Source organism: Mus pahari, chromosome 5 (genome assembly GCF_900095145.1).
Source record: "Mus pahari chromosome 5, PAHARI_EIJ_v1.1, whole genome shotgun sequence".
NCBI lineage: Eukaryota > Metazoa > Chordata > Mammalia > Rodentia > Muridae > Mus > Mus pahari.
The window spans coordinates 19,293,054-19,299,053 of record NC_034594.1 but is presented as its reverse complement, the minus strand read 5'-3'; positions in this window follow the sequence as shown (position 1 = coordinate 19,299,053).

Genomic DNA, 6,000 nt, shown 5'->3' with positions numbered 1-6,000 from the left:
CACAGAGAGGCTTCTCTATCACAGAGAGGCAGCTATACCACATAGTGGCTACTGTACCACACACAGAGTGGCTGCTGTATTCGTGGTTTAAAGGCTCCAGGCTATGTCTTGAACTGACAGAGAAATTTGAACAGAGTGCTGGTTTTGTAGCTTCCAGGATGCAAGAGTAAGGAGATTGTTTATACTTACACCAAGATTTCAGAAAGCTTTTCAGGCCTGAAAACATGCAGAATCAGATAACCTTCCTGGAAAGATAGATATTGGTAACATTCATAGGTAATATTCTTGTAGGGGAAGGGCCACTCAAAGCCATTGGAGCCCAACTAATGCTACCAAGAGTCCCAAATGTTAGACATGGAGTAGGATTTAACATTTTCTCTGCTGGGTTTTGGTCCTGCTTTCTACACCTCTGTTCCTTCCTTTACAATGTGCACATTTATTGTGTAGCACTGAATGTTGGATGTGTGTGATTCAGGGTTTGTTTTTGTTGCTGTCATCCTAAGGGCTTACAGATAAGAGTCAGCCTTTGACTTCTGTGGTGGTTTGAATACGCTTGGCCCATGAGAAATGGCAGGATTAGGAGGTGTGGCCTTGGAATTGATGTGGCTGTTGGAGGAAGTACATCACTGTAGGGTTTGGGGAGGTCCTACTGTCAAATAATTCCAATTGTAGAAGAGAGGCTCCTTGCTGCCTTTGGATCAAGATGTAGAACTGTGGGCTCCTCCAGCACTAAGTCAGCCTGCCATGCTTCCCACCATGATGATGATGGACTGAACCTCTGAAACTGTAAGCCAGCACCAAGTAAATGTTTGCCTTCATAAGAGTTGCCTTGATCATGGTGTCTGTTTAGAGCTATGAAGCCCTAACTAAGACAGATTCAGAACAGACTTTGAACTTTAGAAGCATTGAACTGAACACAATTTGCATTAAAAGTCTGCCAGGAACCTAGGGGTCCAAAGGGTAGAATGTTTTAATTTGAATGTGAAGTGTTCCCAATGGGCTATTGTATTTCAGTGTGTAGTTCTGAGCTTATAGTTCTCTTCTAGGAGGAAGTTGAACATTTAGGCTAAAGGTCTACAGTGGTGGGCCTTGAGGTTCATAGCATGTCCCCACATGGTCTGTGACTTATGATCCATGTGAACATGCAGGTAATTCATGCTCTTACTGCCACGGATCCTCCTGCATCTTATTTTCCCCTCCACAATGGGCTGTATCTCCTCAAACCATGAGAGCGAAAACATGCCTCTCCTCCCTCAGCTGAATCTTAAAAGGCCACAGCGATGAGAGATGCCATAGCTTCTGTTTTAATCGAGATAGAATTTTGCACAAGGTTAACTATTTTAAAGCGTAAACTCAGCTGTATGTCCACTAGGTTGACAACTGTCTTCTTCATTGAGTTTCAAAACATTTTACTGTTTTGAAACATTTAACCACTGTCTTAGTCTGTTTTTGTGGATCCTTAAGGATGAATAGTTTATGAAGAAAATGGGCTTATTTAGTTCATGTTCCTGGGGGTCTAAGGCTACAGTTCCAACTTGAACTTCTGATAAGGACCCCAACATAAACACCACTACTGGGTAGGTATTCATATAATAGTGGTCACAGGTGAGAAAGAAAGCAAGAAAGAGCCAGGAATGACAAGCCTGGTTTATAAAACCCTACTCTTTAGGTAGCTAGCCAGACCCATACAATCTAATTCTCTCTCACTAGTCCCCACCTTTTAAAGAGCCATTACTATTCAATATGGTTACACTGGGGACCATGTTTCTAATGTATAAATTTGGGGGGACAACCACGTCCAAGACACAGCAGCCACCACCAGAGGTCCTGAGAAGGGAGGTATTGAAGGTGGAAATTACGGAGTTTATAACATAAACCACTAATTCCAAGCAAATAACCATGGTGGCTTCTGTGGCTCTTGTGTAAATGGATTCCAGTGGTGAGTCCAGAGAAGGTGCACATTAGACCTCACCTCGGGGTGAGGCCCACAGAGCCTTAAAGTTGGTGGGATCAAACGAGGAAGAAAACCTGGGCTGGCAGGCACCACCCGGAGCAACTGAACTGCCCTGGGCAGGAAATGGGGGAGCCAAGGAAAGCCAGGTGCACCCAGGGACAGATGACTTGTATCTGGGTTATACAGGAATCTGTGCCGCCGAAAGGAAGCTTCTCATTCGGCATGGGGATTTTCTAGCACATGACGATTTCTTTCTTTTAACCGTGCTTTCAATTACCACACAATCACTGCAAACTGTTCGAGGCAAGTGCTCTTTGGTGTCCATTTCCAGGTACAGCCCGCTCTCTACTGTTTGCCTTAGACTCACAACACTGCAAATCACAAGACACTAGAGGTGAAAAGGAGCTGAGCTCTGGCCTTGGGGCCTTGGCCTCTCAGACACAGGCAAGGTCTACAGATTCCTGGGGCCATAGCCAGGTCTACTCATAGTTAGGTCCCTGTCCTGTCTCCTGCCACCATAGTGCTCTGCACTGTGGAGCTAGTTCAAATTCATAAATTTCCCTAGTACATCTTTCTATGTCTTAGTTGCTTTACTGAAAAGTCACTTAAAAATTCACACACACACACACACACACACACACACACATTCATTATTTGCAACAGGGTCTCTCTATAGCTATCCTGCTATGTAGATCAGGCTGGCCTTGATCTCATAGAAAAACCACCTGCCTCTGTCTCAACACCCTGCTAAAATCTTCATTCTCTAAAGCAACTGTACCTGGGTGCTTCCAAGCTAAGATGGTGTTTTATGGAGGATTCCCTTATACTGTGACTGTTGAATGTGTAATCTGCAATGCTGGGGAAAGCAGCCAATATGACTGTGGACACAGGGGAAAGATGTTTTTTCTGAGACATATTTGGCCAAGCACATACAGCTTCTTGTAAGGAAAGAATGGGATGAATCTTCCTCTATTTTTAGTTACGCATAAATCCCTTTAATAGGCTGGAGTTGAAAAGTCCATATTTGTCGTGGTCTAGAGTTAAAGCCACAGGAAAATTTGAAGAAACAACATATTTATCTAATTCTATGCATTCAAGGATCTGCAAACGGGACAGGAGTTTACAAGAGTTTGAGCGTTGTGGCAACCCCAGAACTGGGCACCTCAGGCTGTCCACATATAGGAAGGAAATTATTCAGATCTGCTGTCTTGGACACAGGCCATACCATGGGGGATAAAAAGGTCTACTGCATTTTAGTATCTATTTGGAATCTATGGGGGGGGGGCACGATTTAAATGAAAGCAGTTATAGAGCTGTGTGTGTGTGTGTGTATGTATCTGTGTGTACATGAGTATGTGTACACGTGTGTATGTGGTGTATGTATATATGTGTGTGAGTGTATATGTGTATATGTGTGTGAAAGTATTGTGTGTGAATGTGTGTATTTGGTATATGTGTGTATGTGGGAGTATGTGTGTGCGCATGAGTGTGTGTGTGGTGTATGTGTATATATATGTATGTGTATATATAGTGTATATGTATATGTGTGTGAGCATATGTGTTTGTATGTGTGAGTGTGTGTGTGTGTGTGTGTGTGTGTGTAATAGAATGAGAAAGGAAGAAAAAGATCCTTAAAGGATTAAGCTCATTGTGAAACTCAAAGCATTTGAGGCTTTAAATCTTTTACATCGTAACACAGAAAGAGCCCTTGTCCTAACTGAAGGCTGTAGTTGGAGTTGTGTAGAGTTAGAGAGGTGGACCCAACATTGACAACCAGAGACATCTCTCAGACTGATCAGCTTTAGCAAGGGAGATCAAGATCATGCCAGAGCCAAAAATTCCCCACAGCCTGTATCACACCCATCCTTTCAGGAGGCAGAGGCATTGGAGCCTATAAGAACAGAGAAGAAACGGTAATGTTCTTGATCTCAGAGGTGAAGGGCTCCAAAGAACAGCATATGTGTAGCCTCAAAATGCTGTAAGTTCTCTATAGCTCACTGAGGCTAGCAGCTGAGGGACTTGAGATGGAGAGGGAGGACCAGACACCCATGGAACCCATTTTAAAGTGGCTAGGGCCATGAAGACCTTCTCATGCCCTCTTATTCAAGGTAACTAACTTGGCTGGAGGAAGACCATCCCAGCTCGGGTTGCTATAGTCTAGACATCTCCCCATCTTTGTACCATCTTTACTGAATGAGCAGAGTTCACAGCCCCTGGATCTTCGAGGTGCTGCCAACACCAGCCAGGGAGTGTACCTGAAGATACTTCCTCTTGTATCTATGCAAATTGGCTTTAGTAGGCAGGGCAAGTGCTCTCTGAGCTAATGACTGTCTGAGCCCCAGGCTGTCCTTTCCAATTCCTGGTAGACCTCAGTCCAACCTAGGTTGTACCTTGTGTGCCCAGCACAAAGCAGACGGCAAAAGAATCAGCCTTTGTCTTTACTGTGCTTTTTAAAGTACCTGGACTTTTTTAATTGATAAAAATTCATACACTACATTTTGATCGTGTTCTTCCCCTCCTGACCTCCCAACCCACCCAACTTTATGCTTTTTCTCTGTCTTTTAAAAACAAAAAGAAAATCAAAGCAAGAAACACCTACAAAACCATAGAAACACGAATCAAAATAATCAAAAGACCAGTAAGACAAAAATTGCCCCAAAGTAAACTGAGATAAAGTCCCCAAAGGTATCATTGAGACCATTTGTGATGGCATCTACTGCTGGTCTCAGGACATGCCCAGAGTGTGGTTAATATACTCATTCCTTCCTTAGCAGTGTCCCCGATCTTATTCAATGTGGTGACCCTGTTCTTGAGCCTGAGAAGGCCCTGTGAATGCTGCCTTAGTCTCTGTGGATTCTTATGTGTATCATTCCTGAGTGTCTGGAAGACACTGTTTCCATGGAGTCATCCATCACTCTTGACTCTTAACAGTTTTTTGCCTTGTCTTCTGCACAGCTTCCTGAGTGTTGAGGGGAGAGCTTTGATGAAGACATCCCGTTTAGGACTGAGTGCTCCGAAGGCTGTCTCTCTGTGTGTGTCTCTGTCTCTAACGCTCTCTGTCTCTGCCTCTCTCTCTTTCTCTCCCCCATCCCCATACTGGCTGGTTTTGTGTCAATTTGACACAGGCTGGAGTTATCACAGAGAAAGGAGCTTCAGTTGAGGAAATGCCTCCATGAGATCCAGCTGTAAGGCATTTTCTCAACTTGTGATCATGGAGGGAGAGCTCTTTGTGGGTGGGACCATCTCTGGGCTGGTATTCTTGGGTTCTATAAGAGAGCAGGCTGAGCAAGCTAGGGGAAGCAAGCCAGTAAGTAACATCACTTCATGGCCTCTGCATCAGCTCCTACTTCCTGACCTGCTTGAGTTCTAGTCCTGACTTCCTGTGGTGATGAACAGCAATGTGAATGTGTAAACTGAATAAACCCTTGCCTCCCCAACTTGCTTCTTGGTCATGATGTTTGTGCAGGAATAGAAACCCTGACTAAGACACCCCTCCCTGCACACATTGTCCAGTTGTGGGACCGTGTTAGTTCCCACTTACTACACAAAGGGCTGGGAAAGGCACCGATCCACCATCAGATATATAACTGATCAAGATCTTTTTCCATTCTCTAGACTGCCATTTTGCCTGAACGATGGTGTCCTTTACCATACAGAAATTTCTCTGCTTCACGGGGTTCCATTTCCGATTGTTGTTCTTGGTGAGTGAGCAATCTGTGCTCTGTGAAGGAAGTCCTTCCTGTGGCAATGGGTTCAAGCCTATTCCCCACTTTCCTCTTCTATATGACTCAGATAATTCTATCAGATTCAAGAGCCAGGGCATGTCCTTGTGTGACCTTTTTAACTTTCTTTTCTTTAACAAGTGAGGTGGGAAGCCTCATGCTATTGTAGTCTTTGAGAAATTAAGGCACAAAGGCTTCACAGTATTTGCCAAGATCAGAAGCTTTTCAAGAGGGCATACATCCCCCAAGTGCACATGTGAAGGAGTCACCACAGCTCCATCCCAACCAGTGGATCCCAGACACCCCATTTCCATAGTTTAAGTA